The 18723-nt window shown below is 35.7% G+C and overlaps 1 protein-coding gene across 2 annotated transcripts in view; it reads right to left on the bottom strand.

The window, feature by feature from the left end:
- mib2 (E3 ubiquitin-protein ligase mind bomb 2) overlaps positions 1–18723 on the bottom strand; it is a 360322-nt gene that overhangs the window by 200127 nt on the left and 141472 nt on the right. The window lies entirely within an intron of this gene.

Raw genomic sequence — 18723 nt, forward strand, 5'->3', positions numbered from 1 at the left:
CTACATTTCTCCTCGTTGCACCATATTTCACAAAAATTAGGTATTATACATATGCTGAAAAAGAGGATGATCGCTATTATAACAGATGAAGAAACATTAACAGAAGAATTACATTCTATTCTTCAACTATTGATCAGAAATTAATATCCTAAAAAAATGGCACAAAGACTACTATTCTCTAATCCCCCTTCAGAACATATCAATGACATTCATTACAGAGCCTTAGTTTCCATCCCTTTTATTGATGAACTTTCGCTAAAAATCTCAAATCTCCTGAATTCTCATGATATTAAAGTGCTCTTCAAACCCATTATGATGGTACGAAATCTGTTACGCTCGCCCAAGGACCACAACCTTTTCAACAAGCATCCTGGAGTTTACACTATTCCATATTCTTGTGGCCTTAATTACATAGGGCAAAAATCAAGAAGTTTAGAAATAAGACAAAAGGAGCATACTGGAGACATCAATAACAACAGAGAAGACAGCTCAGGTCTAGCATTCCATTTCTTCCACACTCACCACAACATTGAAGGGGACAAGAGCTCCATGCTGTACAGAAAAGACAAATGCAGTGCTCGCAACTACAAAGAGGCTACAACGGTAATCTACTCAAAAGGCACTCTCAACAGAAACCAAGGAATGATTTTGTGTGGCATTTGGAAGTCATTTATCAGATCTTTAAACATTACATTAGTTTTTTGGTTGTTGTACTGACCGTGTGCCAGATTCCACACTCCACATGTTTCTGTTGTACTTGTGTAATGGTACCTCCACATTCAGTGTTTTTAGTTACATAATGATTCATATTTAACACCTGTTATATATTTGTGTGTTCATCCCCAAACCAAGATGAAGCCACTACCTTAAGTAGTGAAACTAATAGGTTTTATTAAACAATTATTGCGACCTATAAACCCAGTGTTAGTTCTTTTTTATTACATTAGTTTTTTGGTTCAAAAAATCAACACACTCATCAGAATTATACAAGCATTGCAGTTTTTTTTTTAAATGGACACACACACACACACACACACACACACTGTAGCAAATTTGTAAGGACTACAGGAGTAATTTGTTATAGTGGAACGTCAATTTGTTTCCTTTAAAACAGTACATGATGAAGAAAGCTGATATTTGTTATAGCAAGTGAATTCAATTTAAAATTTAAAAAGTGTTTGCTATAGTAGAAAGGACTAACTATAAAACTGCCTGTGAATGTGAAGGAATATTCTTTTTTTTTTCATTTCCCTGGTTTTTGCTCATTTACTATGTAACCAGTAAATAAGGACAAAATCTTTTAATTTAGTACTTTATGAATATATAATACAGATTACGCCCTTCAAACAGAAAAGCCCTAGGTACGATTCTCACCATGAGAGGAATCTTTACATGGGCTTTTCAATTGAGGGTGACTTAGCCGATCTTATACGGAAGTAGCAGAGTTTTTTCTTCTAGAAACTCAAGTTTTTTTATTCCTGCAAACAGGCAAATCAACCATGAGAACATACACAATTAACACACAAAAAATACTGCGGTTGTTGGTGGTGATGGTAACAGCGCTGTCTGTAACTGGGGTTACAGACAGCGCTGAATGTGTTGTCTGTCCCTGCAACAATAGTAATAATAATCTGAAAACAAACCCCAACTCAACATCACCAGAGTTAAAGATCGGTACTATCAACGTAAGAAGTCTGAATGGCAAAGAAATGGAGCTAGCTGAGGAATTAGATAAGTACCAGATTGACATAATAGGGGTGACTGAAACAAAAAAGACCAAAACTGGTGAGATCATTCTGAGCAATAAATACAAAATGTTATATTCAGGCAATGACAATCAAGGAAAAGAAGGAGTAGCCATAGTATTCAACACAAAATACGAGGCTAATCTTCTTGAATGGCAGTCAGTCTCAAGTAGAGTAATGTGGGCAAATATGAGAATGGGGAACTGGACAATGAGACTTATTTGTTCCTATGGTCCCGCAGAAGGTTCTACTAAGGTAAAAGTGGAGGAATTTTTTGAGGCTTTAGAAAAAGCAACTGACACAATGAAAAAGGAAAAGTTGGTCCTTGTTGGGGATCTAAATAGCAGAGTAGGAAATGATTGTGAGACATACAAAAATATTTTGGAAAAATTTGGAGAAAAGAGCAAAGCTAATAATCATGGCAAATATCTGTTGGATTTCTGCTCAGGACATGGACTGGTTATTACTAACACCATGTTCCAACATAAAAATGTGCACAAATTCAAATGGAGAGAAGAGGCTAGGAATAAGAAAAGTCTCATTGACTATGTTATTGTTGATAGTGATGTTTTCTCCCTGGTGCAGGACACCAGAGTGTACAGAGGATTTGAAATTGGAAGTGATCACTATTTAGTCTTGAGCAGGATAAAATTGAATTTCATATTGAAAAGAATAACATGTAAGAAACTTTTAAAGCGAATAAAAGTTGAGCAGCTCTCAGATGTGAATTGTAGAGTAAAATACAGAAAGATTATTGAAAAGAAAATGAAAGAGTTTGAGGACAGGAATGAAACCTTGGAGATTCAGTGGCAAACTCTGAAGAAAACATTGATTGATTCTGCCAGAGAGGCATGTGGTGAGGTTGTGTGCAAGGATAAAAAAATCAGAACTCCCTGGTGGACACAGGAAGTTAAAGAGACAGTGAAGGAAAAGAAGAAAGCATATCAAAAGTTCCTGGCAAATAAGTCAGCTTTTACTCTTACAGAATACAGAGACAAATGTAAGAAAGCTAAACAGTGTGTAAAACTAGCTAAACAAAAGTCATGGGAGGACTTTGGCAAGAACATAGAAAATAAATATCAAGAAGGTGGCAAAATATTCTGGAGGTTGTTGAAGAAGCTTAGGAATGGAGGAAAGAGTGCTGTAAAAGGAATTAGAGATGATAAAGGTGAAATGAAAACAGGAGAAAAAGATAACCTTGAAGTATGGAGTAATTACTTTGAAAAACTGCTAAATGAAACAAGCAGTGATGACAGCATAGTGATAAAAAACACTGACCAGGCATGCAGTCAGGAATACATATCCATACTTGAAGTAGAAAAAGCCATCAAAGGCTTGAAATGTGGAAAGGCAGCAGGAGTAGATGATATTCGACCAGAAATGCTGAAGTATGGTGGTATAAGAGTCTTACAGTGGCTGCACTGCATAGTTCAGAAAGCCTGGACAGAGGGACGAATTCCCGATGATTGGAGTAGAGCTCTCATAGTACCCATATATAAAAAGGGAAATAAAACTGAATGTGAGAAATACAGAGGTATTTCCCAACTGAGTGTTCCTGGCAAGATCTATGCAAGTATACTTGAGAAACAGTAGAGAAGAATTGTGGAAGAAAAGCTTGGTGAAGAACAAGCTGGATTCAGGCCAAATAGAGGCTGTCAGGATCAGATCTTCACTTTACGACAAATAGTCGAGAAAGCATGGGAATATAACAAAGATCTGTATTTAAGTTTTGTCGATTTGGAAAAGGCATATGACAAGGTGCCAAGAGAGAAGCTATTCAATACGCTGCAGTTATATGGTGTCGATGGGGTATTATATCAAGCAATACTTAGTCTTTATTTGAGTTGTAAGTCAGCAGTTAGAATTGAAGGAAGTACAGGAAGATGGTTTAATGTTAAGTCTGGTGTGAGACAAGGATGTACATTATCCCCTCTGTTATTCATTATCTATATGGATCACATTATGAAGGAATGTGGTATTAAACATGATATCAAAATTGGAGATGTTAATGTCAGCTCTTTGCTTTATGCGGATGATGTTATACTTCTAAATAAATCCGCTACAAGTCTGCAAGATTCTCTGACTAAATTGAATGGCTGTTGTAATAGATATGGTATGAAGGTCAGCAATAAAAAGACAAAGACAATGAAAATAGACAGAATCATTGAAAATGTCAACTGTGTTGTGAATGGAGAACCTGTGGAACAAGTAAAACATTTCAGCTACTTAGGCACGATTTTTACTGAAGATAGTAAATTAAATATAGAAATAGACAACAGAATCAGCAAAGCTGGTATGGTGGGAAGTCAGTTGAATAAATTCATATGGAATAAGAAAGAAATTAGTCGGAACACTAAATTAGCTCAGTGTTCAAACCAGTTTTAACTTATGGATCTGAGAGCTGGGTCAGAAGTAAAACACTTGACCAAAGACTAGAGACTGCAGATATGAGAGTCCTGAGAAAGATTAGAGGCGTGAACAGATGGCATCAATGGCAATATCATATTAAAAATGAGGATATTAGGAAAGAACTTGACATTGTCAGCATCCAGGAATGCGTTAGCAGAGCTAATCTCAGGTGGTATGGTCACTTAAATAGAATGGGAGAGGAAAGATTAGCAAAACAAGTGTTCTCTGCCAGGTTGGCAGAAAAACTACCCAGAGGAAGACCAAGATATAGGTGGATTGATACGGTACAAAGTGCCTTAGATGATAGAAATATAAGATCTGATAATGTTGGAGTCTTGACAAATAACAGAGTGATTTGGAGGCAAATTCTAGATAGGAAGTTAGTAATGATGTAATTTTTTCATGTAGTACTGTCATATCCTGTACACCCGTGAGAGTACATGGCAGGAATTTGATGATGATGATGATATTTGGCTCAGATGCAGGGGGTGCTTAAGGGTCAAAGCTGCATAACTGAGAGGAGACCTCCACATAGCCTTTAAAGGAATGAAGAGTACTGACCAGGGCTTCTGGCCTAATGTTCAATCATCACCTTCTCGTGGTGCATCCTGTTGGGTATCTATCTGGATACTGAACGAACGAGGATGGGCTGGTAATTTGGGATTTAGCCAACCAAATTGTATTCTTATTGGCTTAAACTAATATACAAAATGATGGTACAACATGACAAAATTTCATGCCGGCTGGGGCGACACCCAGTTAAACAAGGCCCCCCCCCATTGTTTTTGCCACGGAACAAGGGCGAACAACGAAAAGTCAGCTACTGGAACAAATCTGAAAGCACACCCCAACTCAACATCACCAGAGAAGATCAGTACTATTAACATAAGAAGCATGATTGTCAAAGAAATGGAGCTAGCTGAGGAATTAGATAAGTACCAGATCGATATAATAGGATTGACTGAAACAAAAAAGACAAAAACTGGTGAGATCTTTCTGAGCAATAAATACAAAATGTTATATTCAGGCAATGATAATCAAGGAAAAGAAGGAGTAGCCATAGTATTCAATACAAAATATGAGGCTCATCTTGAATGGTAGGCAGTGTCATTCAAGTACAAGTCTGCAAGATTCTCTGACTAAATTGAATAGCTGTTGTAATAGATATGGTATGAAGGTCAGCAATAAAAAGATAAAGACAATGAAAATAGGCCGAATCATTGAAAATGTCAACTGTGTTTTGAATGAGGAACCTGTGGAACAAGTAAAACATTTCAGCTACTTAGCCACGATTTTTAATGAAGATCATAAATTAAATATGGAAATAGACAACAGAATCAGCAAAGCTGGTATGTTAGGAAGTCAATTGAATAAATTCATATGGAATAAGAGAGAAATTAGCCAGAACACTAAATTAGCTGTATACAAGACAGTCTTCAAACCAGTTTTAACTTATGGATCTGAGAGCTGGGTTAGAAGTAAAACACTTGACCAAAGACTAGAGACCACAGATATGAGAGTCCTGAGAAAGATTAGAGGTGTGAACAGGTGGCATCAATGGCAATATCATATTAAAAGCGAGGTAAGTAGGAAAGAACTTGACATTGTTAGCATCCAGGAATGCTTTAGCAGTGCTACTCTCAGGTGGTATGGTCACCTAAATAGAATGGAAAAGATTAGTAAAACAAGTGTTCTCTGCCAGGTTGGCAGGAAAATGACCCAGAGGAAGACCAAGATATAGGGTGGATTGATAAGGCACGAAGTGCCTTAGACGATAGAAATATAAGATCTGATAATGATACTGGAGTCTTGACAAGTAACAGACTGATTTGGAGGAAAATTTTAGATAGGAAGTTAGTAATGAGGTAAATTTTTCATGAAGTACTATCATATCCTGTACACCCCTTGAGGGTACATGGTAGGAATTTGTAAAATTTGGTGCTTAAAACATATGACAGGATTAGCAGGAATGAAGCTAGGCTGACCTTATCCCAAGAACAGTCAACAGCTTTTCTTGAAAGGCAACCGAAATTAATTCTGAGTTAAGATGAAGAACCTCTATCCAAAAATTAAATTCACTGATGAAAAAAAAATTGACAATTACATCTTTTTTTTTAGCATATTTAGTTAGGCTTGGTTTTTTTTTAATGTAACATAAGCCCAATTCTATAGGACAATACATTCATGAGGAGGATTTTCTTCCAAATTCTTCAAAAAAAAATTAGGTGTGCTGCTACACAGAGGAAAGTCCATTTGCAACTCATACATTCCTTGAAAACAACCTCATCTACATTAAGAGCACTATGGTAAACAACAGTTATAATCATTTAAAAGTTAAAAACCTTATTAGATGCCACTGTCCTTCAAATATAACTGCTTCTAAAGAAAAGAAAAAATTTCAGTTCTTCTTTACAAAGAAAAAAAAAAAAATCTTAAAATGGAGATTAAGGACGTTCAAGTTTTATACCAATTTTAATCACCATCATGATTTCCCAGATATATATCCTCATAGGGTGTTCAAGCTACTGGGACAGTACTACACGATAACTTTACATTATTAATCTCCTATCAACAATTTTCCTCCAAATTAGTCTATTGCTTGTAAGCACTCCAATATTGTCATATCTGACATTTTGTTCTTCTACAGCACTTCTAACTGAATCGATTCACCTTGATCTTGATCTTCCTCTGGGTTTTGTTCCTGCCATTTTTGGCAGGAACAAAAATTGTCCCTGCCAAAAATTGTTTGCTAACCTCTCATTCTGTTAAAGTGACCATACTATCTTAGATTAGCCCAGCTCACACAAGCCAAGTTACTTCATAATGACTCCATTTTTAATATGATTTTGCAATTAATATAATCTCTTCAGGTCCCTATTTTTTGCAGAACTCCCATATCTATGGTCTCTAATCATTGATCAAGTGTTTTATTTCTAATCCAACTATCAGACTCATAACTTAAAACTGATCTGAACCCTGTGTTATACACTGCTAGTTTAGTGTTTTAAATAATTTCTCTTATTCCACTGGCTCCCCACCATACCAGCTTTGCTTATTCCATTTTATTTCCAAATGAAATTTGCCATCTTTACTAAAACTGTGCTTAAATAGCAATTATCAATTATTATCCATTAAAATGCAGCTGAAGTTTTCTGGGTTCCTGCCTGTTTTCATAGTTTGTTTTTTAAGTGATTATTTTCATGTCAAATTTGTTACATCATGTTATTCAATTCAATTACAGATTCCAATACTAGAGACAGACACTTGTACTGGATGTGTTTAGAGTACATCATCATCATCTGTATAAAGCAAAGATATAATTCAGTATCTCTGATTCTAATATCAGGTTTAATGATGTTTTCTTTTATGTGATCCATATGGATGATGAATAAGAATGGCAACAGCGAGCACCCTCGCCCCACACCTAATTTTACATCAAACCATCTTTCTGTATTTCTTCAATTCTAATTGTTGACTAACAACTTAAATATAGACGATGTATCATTCTGCATAATGTTTCATTTACTCAATAGAATTTTGGTGTTTTAAAAAACTTTTCTCTGTAATATGCCTTTTCCAGATTGAAAAAAATTTGAGTACAGATCCATTTTCTGTCCACTGCTGGACGAAGGCCTACTTCACTATCTTTCTCTGTTCTTGGCAATGGTTGAACAAGTTTTCCCAACAAAATTTGACAATTCATCACTCCACCTTCTTTTAGGACTGTTTGGCCTCGTTTCCCTTCTTTTGGAATCCACTTCGTTAGTATGGTGGTCCATCACTCATCTTCTCTTCTGGATAGCTGTCCGGCCTATTTCCATTTTAGAGACTTGTGGTGAATGATGCCAGTGATATAAGTTTGGCTTCTTATCTGGGTGTTTCACTTCTTATCTTTTCTTTGAGTTGTTGCTAGTTTATTTGCCAGTGTTTGTAATAGAGATCAACTTTCACAACCATATAACTGGAAATATACACTGGTTAAATGTCTTCCTTTTTAAACAGAGTGGGACATCATTTTGAAAAATGCTTTAATTTTTTGAATGCACTCCACACAAGTTGAACTCTTCTATTTATTTCCTTTTGGACTCAACAGTGATCAATGAGATGACCTAAATATGTATATGAAGAAACTCTTGCAAGAAATTCTTTTCTATTATTTTTTTTGGTGTTACAAAATGATTAAACATGACTTTAATTTTTTCTCTGTTTCTTCTGCTTTCATGATATGTCTTCTATCATTATATTAAGGTCTTCTGGAGTGTTTGCAAAACTTATATCATCTGCATATTTTAGTGTGTTAAGTTTCTGTTATTAATTTTTATACCAAGGTTTGTACAGTTTATATTATTAAATATTTCTTGAAGGATGGCTGTAAAGATTTTGGGTGATAGACAGTCTCCTTGTCACCTTTTTCAATTGATATTTTATTGCTACTCATGTGAAGTTGGATTGTTGGTATATTTCCTGGAGGAGGTCTATATATTCTCCAGGAACTCCCTGATTCTGGAGTGCTTTGATTATTGCATTAGTTTTGATGGAATCAAATGTTTTCATAATCAATAAAGGCTAAACGGAGAAGTAATTGGTTTTCTTCTGCATTTTCTATTATTTGTTTTACTGAATAAATAAGATCAAATGAAGTCTTTATGGAATTGTGCTTGTTTTACTGGTTGATTTGAGTCTAGAAGGGGGGGGGGTTACTGTTTGTTATTACTTTTGTGAGAAATTTGTAAAGATTAGAGAGAATACTAATTGGTCTATATAATTCTTAAGTTCTTCGTCTCCTTTTTTTTTAAATAACAGTATCAGAGTAGCATTTTTCCAGTTTTCTGTATCTTCCCTTCTAGGCATAGATTTAGTAAGTTTGTGAAATGGTGGATTATGTTGTTCCCCCCCATTTAATTATTTCTACGTGAATTAGATCTTCACCTAGACACTTTCCATTTTTCATTTGTTTTAATGCTTGTTTTATTTCATCTGGAGGGATGAATTCCATATGTGATGAGGAAGAGTTATTTATATTTGATTTATCTATTGAAGGATCACTATAGAGTTCTTTATAAAATTCTTCTCGTCTGCTTAGGATTTGTTCTTGGTTCCTTGTAGTTCCATTCTTATCTTTTATTGCAGTTATTTAACTTTTACCAACTGATAAATGATTTCTTAGTATTTTCATATTTTTATTGTTTCCAATTGTTTCTTTTATTTTTGTAGTGTTATGAGATTTTATTTCATTTCTCATCTTTTTCCTTATTGTTTTGCATGTTCTGCATATCCTAATTTAGAAGTTAAATTTTTGTCTTGTTTCATATTTCGTCTCTTTTTTTTTAGTAGTTGTAAGGTTTCCTCTGAAAGTTTATGGTCTTTTTGTTGTTTGTTGCATTTGAATTCATTGGCAGCTGGGATTATTACTTGTTAGATTTTTGCCTATTTATGTCTTCTTCAAATATATTTATTAAGTTAGCTTTTGATTGAGTTTTTCTTCATAATCCTTCCTGTTTTCAATAGGTTTTAAGTTAAAACTTCTAGATTTTTTGTTGTTTAGCCATTTTATTCTTTCCAATTTGGGGTTTATTTTAACTTTGGCTCTCACCAGTTGGTAAAGCAGTGGCATGTAGCTCATATCTTATACATGTGTATTTTTTAATGATGATGACCTCAATACAGAGGTCGAAACATTGAATTTACTTTCCTAATGTTAAATTTTTAAGTAATTTTAAGTAATTAAGTAAAGTAATTATTTTAACACGTGTATTGTGTCTCCATAAATTCTTCACTATGAATCACTGTGTAACCTTAAAAGAAAGAAAGTAAAAGTGAGTGGGGTAGAGGACTAGGAGGGATTCTGTAGGGTTTCTACATACTAATGACAGAAGTATCAGGAACAAGAGGAGGAATTTTTGACATTGGTTAATGCAACCTCAGCAAAAGTTATAGGCATTAGTAAATCTTGATTAACAGCAGATGATGTAGTTATAGGAACTGGATGTGAAGGGCTTAGTATTTTCAATGAAGAGAAGAGAGGCTGGAGGAGGAGTACTGCTAATGATAGCAGATGAATTGCAGCCAAAGAAAAGGAGACAGGTGGGAGGGTGGCTGTTCATTTGAAGTAATCTGGTGTGAGATTAAGGCCAGTAAGACAAAATGTACAGTTGATCATTGCTCTAGGCCAGAGAGTTTCACAGATGATCTGGAAGACATGCATCGCAAATTAGTACAACGATTACAGGTCAAGTGATTATTATGGGGGGGGGGGGACTTCAACTATGGAGATATAGACTGGAAGGAAGAAAGATCACATGGCAGAAAGGAAATAGAATTTATATACCTGCTAAGAGATAATTACTTAAGGCAGCATGTGATGGAGGGGACTAGGGGTGCGAGAGTACCGGACCTGGTCGAAGAGCTATCCATAACCAAGGTGACAACATTGCCTCCAATTGATGAAAGTGACCATGCAGTCTTGAATTGGGAGATTGTAAAACATGAGGAATATTCTATCAAGAAGGGGTGTTTGTGAAACTACAAGGCAGATGATTGTGACATGCTTAGGAAGAAAATTAAATCTGCACCATAGCATAAAACATTGCAGGGTAAGGATGTTAATAGTGCATGGGATATAGTTATGAGTGATCTAGAGCAGTGCTTCCCAAACTGTGGGCCGCAGCCCCCTTGGGGGCCATAGGTTTTGTTGAGGGGGCTGTGAAATAATGAAAACAAATTTAAAATGTTTTAAGACTAAGTAGATTTTTTTTTATTTTAAAAGAAACGTATTTAACTTTTATTTATTATTTCTTTTTTGTTATTTTTTATATTTTAATGGGAAAATTCACACATTGGTGTTGGTTCACAAACTTTGCTTCCTGCATATTTCGGCACTTAATGAACATTAGTAAATATTGCTTATTCATAAGTTTCATTTCAAAGCAGAGGTTAATTGTATTTACTTCGAATGCTCTCCGGGGAAGCTCCAAATCTTCCTGTCCCTTTCATCACGCATTTGTAATCAGGGCTGTTGATATTGACTTTATATACATATCAAAACTCGTTTTATAATTATCACTGTCATCCGGGCTAGTTTTCTGTTACCAATAAAAGTTTCTCATATACTTCACATGAAAAAAAGCTTAAACAAGTTCATGTGGGGAGATAGTAACTCGCTTGCAGTAGTAAACAACACGTCCTCCTTAACAGCCACTATACTGCAGAGGCAATAAAAACAAGTACTTTTATTATGCCAGTGAATAAGGTATGAGCAGTCTGTGTAATATATTTCTCAAGAAATAGTGCAATTAGAGGCAACAGGGATAAAAACACACTAATGAATCACATGTCCCCTCATACAGAAACTATGCTATATAGACTGAAACAAAACTATATGTTGCATGGTCAAACACAGTATCTAACTAAAAACTATTGTTATTAATTAGACGTGTGTGAGTTCAATTTACCAAGGCAGCAATAAAATTCAACCGAACGTGTTAAAATTGTAAATGTGTTAAATTTCGTAAAAGTTTTAAAACTAAGTAATATATATATATATATATATATATATATATATATATATATATATATATATAATGAATGTTATGGCAGTTTCATATATGGAATTCGGTTGAAGAGAGTTAGCATTTCAACTCGATTGTCAGCTATGTTTTTATCTTTCGGTTGTGCGATCTTTTGTTAATACTGCAGCAATCATATGCACTTCTTAATAACCTGTCATTGCTGTATGTTTCGCATTAGACTTAATTACCGTAAAGGGAGAAAAGTCACAAAAGAGAAAAATGTTCCTGGTCCAGAGATTCCCTTATTCAGGTAATATTCACTAATTTCATGTTGTTAGTCTGTGGTGTGCCAGTATCGGTAAGTGGTGCTATTATTTGATGTAACCTACGTTAAAAAATTTAACCCTGAGGTGGATAAGTGGCCAATAAAAAAAAAAAAAATCCCGCAAACAATCAGAAGAAGCAGAAACAGACTCAAAAAAAAAAAAAAAAAAAAAAAAAAAAAAAAAAAGACAGTATTTCATATTTTACCAGAACAGCCCACATCGTCTTCAGAACCAAATGGTAAGAGGCAAAAAATGTAATATGTGCATTTGATTTTTGCAATATTTGCTGTGTATGTTTTGTACTGAATATAAATACAATAAATATTATAACAATATGTGTCTCTATTACGATTTTTTTTTTGGGGGGGGGGCGTGAAATATTTTAATTTTTGCAAAGGGGGCCCGGACATCCAGAAGTTTAGGAAGCGCTGATCTAGAGGAAGCAATATTAAATTGTATACCTAGGGTAAGGAGGGTTAATCAGGTAGGAGTTATGTGGATAAGTAATTCATTAAGCAGAGCTGCAGAAGAAGATGCTGCAGCAAGTATATAAAGAGAAAGGTGATCAGCAAACTCATTAACAGTACAAGGCAAGAAGGGTGACCAGCATGGTAAGAAAAGCAAAATCAGGCTATGAGAAAAATCTAAAGAATTCTACCGTCAATCCAAAACTTGCTACCAACACCGTAATCAACCTTTCTTCAGTCACCCTGAAGCCTGAAGCTCTCAACGTGCTTTCACGTGGCCACAACTTCACCATTGCTCCCAAAAAAATACCGAGTGAAGAGATTATGATCCAGATTGAAAGAGGAATCCGCCACCTTCCACATCAAATCGCCAACAGTGTAAGACTGGATGTAGCTTGTGTCCTTTCCATAGCAAAACCACCCAAAACCAATATATCCAACAAGGAATTTAAAGCCCTACAGGAATTGAGAAATAATAAAGAATTAGTTATCACCAAAGCAGATAAAGGAAATGCAACTGTAGTACTTAACCAAAAGGACTACAAAGGTAAGCTGAATGCTCTTCTACTAGATCGGGCTACTTACCTCCCTATCAATTACAATCCCACCAACTCACAAATTAGAAAATTTCACAGGCTCCTTAAGGAAGTCACTTCTTAGTCTGTAGAAGTTACCAACAGATTAAAACCGTTTAACTCTATACCCCCCCCCCCGAATTTACGGACTCCCAAAAATACATAAAGAAAATGTGCCATTACGTCCCATAGTGGATGGCATTGATTCCCCCACATACAAATTAGCTAAACATTTGGCCAAAGAGCTCACACACTATACTGGCAACACACCATCACACATAAAAAACTCAGCCCACTTCAAAGCCAGCATAGAAAACCTTACACTCCAACATACTGACATAATGGTCAGCTTCGACGTCTCTTCCCTATTCACAAATGTCCCACTCAAGGAAACTTTAGAGCTTATCCAAGCCAAATTTTCCCCCGATATCTCAGCCCTATTTCAGTTCACAATGAACTCAGGCTATTTCGTTTGGCAGGGAAAATTCTACAAACAAATAGAGGGGACAGCCATGGGCTCACCACTCTCACCACCCTTGGCCAATTTCTTTATGGAGACCTTTGAGAAAAAAGCCATAGCCTCTGCCCCACAAAAACCAACCATATGGCTTCGCTACGTTGATGATGTGTTCGCTATTTGGCCACATGGCTCTGAAACACTCCTCTCCTTCCTTACACACTTAAACAACCAACACGCCAGAATCAAGTTCACCCTGGAAAAAGAGGAAAACAACTGCCTCCCTTTCCTAGACACACTAGTCACCCGCCAGCCTGATGGAACCTTGGTTTTCTCAGTTTACAGAAAACCCACCCATACAGGCAGATACATCCACCAACAATCCCACCACCCCCCCTCACAACAATATGGAGTGGTAAAAACACTACACAACAGGGCTAAACTAATCTGTTCTAACGACATAGCCCTTAACACTAAATCACATCCTCAACACTTTCTCAGCCAATGGCTACCCCCCCCCCAAAAAAAATCCAAAAAATATTAAAACCTACAAACCACAGCCCCCCTCCTCCCCCCTCCACAAAAAAGATTACTCTAAATCCATCACCATTCCCTACATCCGAGGCACCTCAGAAAAAATTACCAAAATTCTAAAAAAACATGACCTCACCTCCTGTTACAGGCCTTACAGAAAATTGGCATCCCTTATCTGCTCTACCAAAGATCAACCACTTCCCCTAGACCTACCTGGTGTATACCAGGTCCATTGCAGTTGTAAACTGTCGTACTTTGGCCAAACAGGCAGGACAGCGAATATCAGAATTTCTGAACACAAGGACTACATCCGGTTTTACAAGTATAGCCATTCTGGTCTTGCAGACCATGCTCTGGATACTCGCCACAGAATACGGTGGAAGAAAGCAACAATAATACACCGGAGCAAATATAAATTCGAAAGATTATTTATGGAATCAGCCTCTGCCCTAAGAAACTCTCCAAACCTCAACCAATTTGGTTGTATGCGACTGCCCCAAATTTGGGAGGCATACATCAGCAGACCTTCAGCCCAACGGCCATGAACGCCTACTTAGCCCTCCAGAGGGCACCATCAGGACTTCTAGGAGAACGATAGCTTCAAATCTTCATTATTAGTTACTGTATTGTTATTGCCTGGTGTGCACCTGCCTTTTTGTAAGTTCCTTTAGAAAATGGCAATGTGACATTGCCGAAATATCGGAAATATCTATTAAAATATTATTTAATTTATATTCGGATCTACGTTGTTTCAATTCCCTAAGTTATTTAGAAATGCATAACCAACGTATAAGCCTGTCTACGAGAATCGAGAAAAATCTAGCCGAGCAGGTCAAAGGAAATACCAAAGAGTTATTTCATTATGTTGCAAGTAAGAAGCAGAATGACTATGGAAGATTAACCATAGTCATTGTAATGAGTGTTGATGGTTACCAGGAGAGAGAGAGAAGCAAATAAAATAGTTGAGTTACTGAGTGACCACTTTGCAAGGATATCATCCTAGTGAGGTTGCTGCTTTAATCTATGTGATAGACACTAATGTGGGAACAGAGGAGGATGAACTGGATGTTCTTAGGATATTGCAGAATCTCAACGTAAATACAGCTGTGGGATTAGATGAGTTATCAGCTATGGTTTTGCGAGAATGTGCAAGGGAACTGGCAATGCCTTTGATTATGCTCGTTAAGTCTCAGCTCTCAGAGTTCCAAGGGAGTGGAAAGAGGACAAAATAACTTTGCATAAGGGAGGTTCCAAGACTGCAGTAGAAAATTATAGACCAATCAGTATCTCAGGAGTGGTGCTAAAAAGTACTAGAAAATTGGTTAAAAAAAGAATTCAAGAATAGGTAGATAAAAATATTATATTGCATGAGGGTCAACATGGCTTTGTGAAGGGTCAGTCATGCCTTAGTAATTTGCTAACTTTAGATAATAAAGTAACAGCTGAGTTGGATAAAGGAAATGTTTACATGATTTTGCAAAGGCATTTGACAGAATACCACATGGAACTCTGTTACGTAAATTAGAACAAATGGGGATGGATATGACACTAGTTAATTGGATAATAGGGTGGTTGCTGGACAGATATCAAAAAGTGGTATATGGAGGGGTGGAATCGAAGCGAAAACAGAGAACTAGTGGTGTGCCACAAGGTTCAGTGCTGGGACTATTGATGTTTAATTTGTACATAAATGATATATAAGCAGTCATTGGAACTTAGAATAGACACCTCAATAAAACATACATAATAAATAACGGAAAAACTCACGTAGAAATATTATTTAATAGTATAATTTTCGCCTGTGTGTCACAGGCATCTTCAGTACAATTAAGCACAAAATTAAACACTAACTGACAATTCCAAAAAGCGCCACCTAAGTAGCTAGTGTAAGATAACTAAAAAGGTCAATAACTTTCCTAAAAAAAAAAAAAATTTAATACAATAAAAAGTTAGGAAAGATTAGCTGATTTGTAAAGTACTATCTCCCATAAAGGGGATAGACGTAAGCCGTCATATCTGTTTAAGTTAGGAGAATGAAGTAGAGTTTCACATGCTTCTTTATAAAGGCGTTCCATGAGAAACTGACTTTTGTGAAGAACTCTTCTTTCTCCAATGAACTCTGTGTCTAGTGAAGATGGCATGTTCTGCAAGTCCAGACTTTTCAGGTTTAAAGTATTCAATATAAGATTGGTGTTCTTCTAGCCGAATGGAGGCAGATCTTCCCGTTTGTCCGAAATAACATAATCCACAAGAGCACGGAATCTGGTAGACACCTGGATGATTAAGATGTGGAAGCTTGTCCTTTGGAGAAGCGAGAAAGGTGGAGATTTTTCTAAACGGTCGAAAGGCAACAAAAATATTCAGTGGTTTTAAAATTTTTGCTATACGTTCACTGATGCCTTGTATATAAGGGATGATAATGCACGTTATTTCCTCTGTGTTTGAAGAGGGAGACATATTAAATCTACTCAAAGTTCTTTTAATGAAGCAATTCTTATAGCCATTAGATAGAAAGGAAGAAGTTATATATCGTATTTCTTTCTGTAAAAGATCGTCTGTAGAACAAAAGGAGTGGGCCCGATGAACCAGTGTTTTAATAGTTCCTGCCTTTTGACTGGGATGGTGATGAGATTCTGCATGGATATAATGACCTGTATGAGTCTTCTTTCTATAAACTGAGAAATGTAGGTTACCATCTGGTTGGCGAAGAATTAGAAGATCTAAAAAGGCTAACTGCTTATTTGATTCTACTTCTAGGGTAAACTTGATCCTAGGATGAAATGCGTTTAACTTATTGAGAAATTGTTGAAGTTTATCAGAAGAGCCATTCCATACAGCAAAAATGTCATCGACATATCTGAACCAATGAGTAGGTCTGGGAGAAATATTGTCAAAGATACGTTGTTCAAAATGTTCCATAAAGAAATTGGAGATAACAGGAGAGAGAGGATTACCCATTGCAGTTCCTTCAATTTGTTGATACAACTTATTTTTAAAAGAAAAATAACCAGAATTTATTACAAAATCAAATAAGTTTACAATGTCTGAAGGAAATTCCTGTTGTAGTAATTCAGTACTTTCCGAAAGAGGCACATTTGTAAATAAAGAAACAACATCTAAACTGATCATGATATCAGAAACGTCCAAATGAAGATCTGAAATTTTATTTTTGAAATCCAAAGTATTTTTTATATAAGTATCAGTTCTTCTAGTTGAAGAGGAGAGTAAATTAGATAAAAATTTTGAGATTTTGTAAGTGGGGCAACCTATACAATCTACGACTGGTCTTAACGGAATGCCTGGTTTATGAACTTTTGGAAGCCCATACAATCTAGGTGGACGACCGAAGAAGGTTTTAAGTTTTTTCTTTTGATCTTCATTCCATGTAGATACATTATCTATAAGAGAATTAAGTCTCTTCAATTGACTCCGGGTAGGATCCGATATAAGAGGCCTATAAGTTGAATAGTCACGAAGTAAAAGAGACATTTTTCTCTCATATTCCTTCCTATCTTGAATCACTACAGCCTTCCCCTTATCAGCTTTCGTAATTATTAAATTATTGTTATTCTTCAGTGATGTCAATGCTTTAAATTCAGAGTAAGAAAGATTAGGAGGAGGCTTGGCATGAAAAAGAATTTGTGCACATTCAAAAGAATGTGCACATTCAAAACGTAATCTGTTGGCTGTTTTTTTTGGGATAAGGATCGAATACCCCTGTCTATGTTATGAAAAAAAATCCATAATAGGCACCTTATTCGGCGTAACAGCGAAATCATATCCTTTTGATAAAACAAAACGTTCACAGTCTGTTAGTGGACGTCCAGAAACATTTATGACTACTTTATCTATATCAATAGTATTATTACTGGATCTAGGTAAGCTGACTAGTGATTCAAATTTGCGTTTTAGCTTGTCATGAGAATCATTGAAAACCTTTAAGTAAGAACTCGAAGATATGCGCATTACAGTAGTAAAAGTTTCAACAGTTTTTTTTTTTTTTTTTTTTTTTTTTTTTTTTTAATAGGAAAGTTATTGACTTTTTTAGTTATCTTACACCAGCTACTTAGGTGGCGCTTTTTGGAATTGTCAGTTAGTGTTTAATTTTGTGCTTAATTGTACTGAAGATGCCTGTGACACACAAGCGAAAATTATACTATTAAATAATATTTCTACGTGAGTTTTTCCGTTATTTATTATGTATAGTTATGTCTACTCACGGTTTACCTCTTTTAAAACCTCAATAAACAGATGTCTAGAACAACAAAAAATAAAACTATATAAAATAATAGCCAAACCAATTCTGAAATATGGCAGTGAAACATGGACTTGGGGAGAATGAGATAAAAAGACAAGTGGAAGATGCAGAAATGACGTTCCTAAGACCGCTCACAGACTATAAAAGAACAGACAAGATAAGAAATGAAGAAATAAGAAAACAGTTATCCATAATTAATATAACAGAAGACATCACAAACTATAGAAAGAACTGGAAAAACCATTAAAAAAGAATGAATGAGGACGAATGGCCAAATATCGCTTGGAAATAAAATCCAAGGGGACACACAGGAGGAGATGGGCAGAAGACTTTTTAAACCCTTGAAAACGTTACAGGCAAACAATTGTCTAATATGAGAAGCCAAGAAGAAGATGATATAGGAAATAACCTGAAAGGAAATATTCAGTTGTTTGCTGATGATGC

This window comes from Typopeltis vanoorti, chromosome 4 (genome assembly GCF_054136105.1).
Source record: "Typopeltis vanoorti isolate ZY-2024b chromosome 4, IOZ_Tvanoo_1.0, whole genome shotgun sequence".
In the NCBI taxonomy this organism is placed as follows: Eukaryota; Metazoa; Arthropoda; class Arachnida; order Uropygi; family Thelyphonidae; genus Typopeltis; species Typopeltis vanoorti.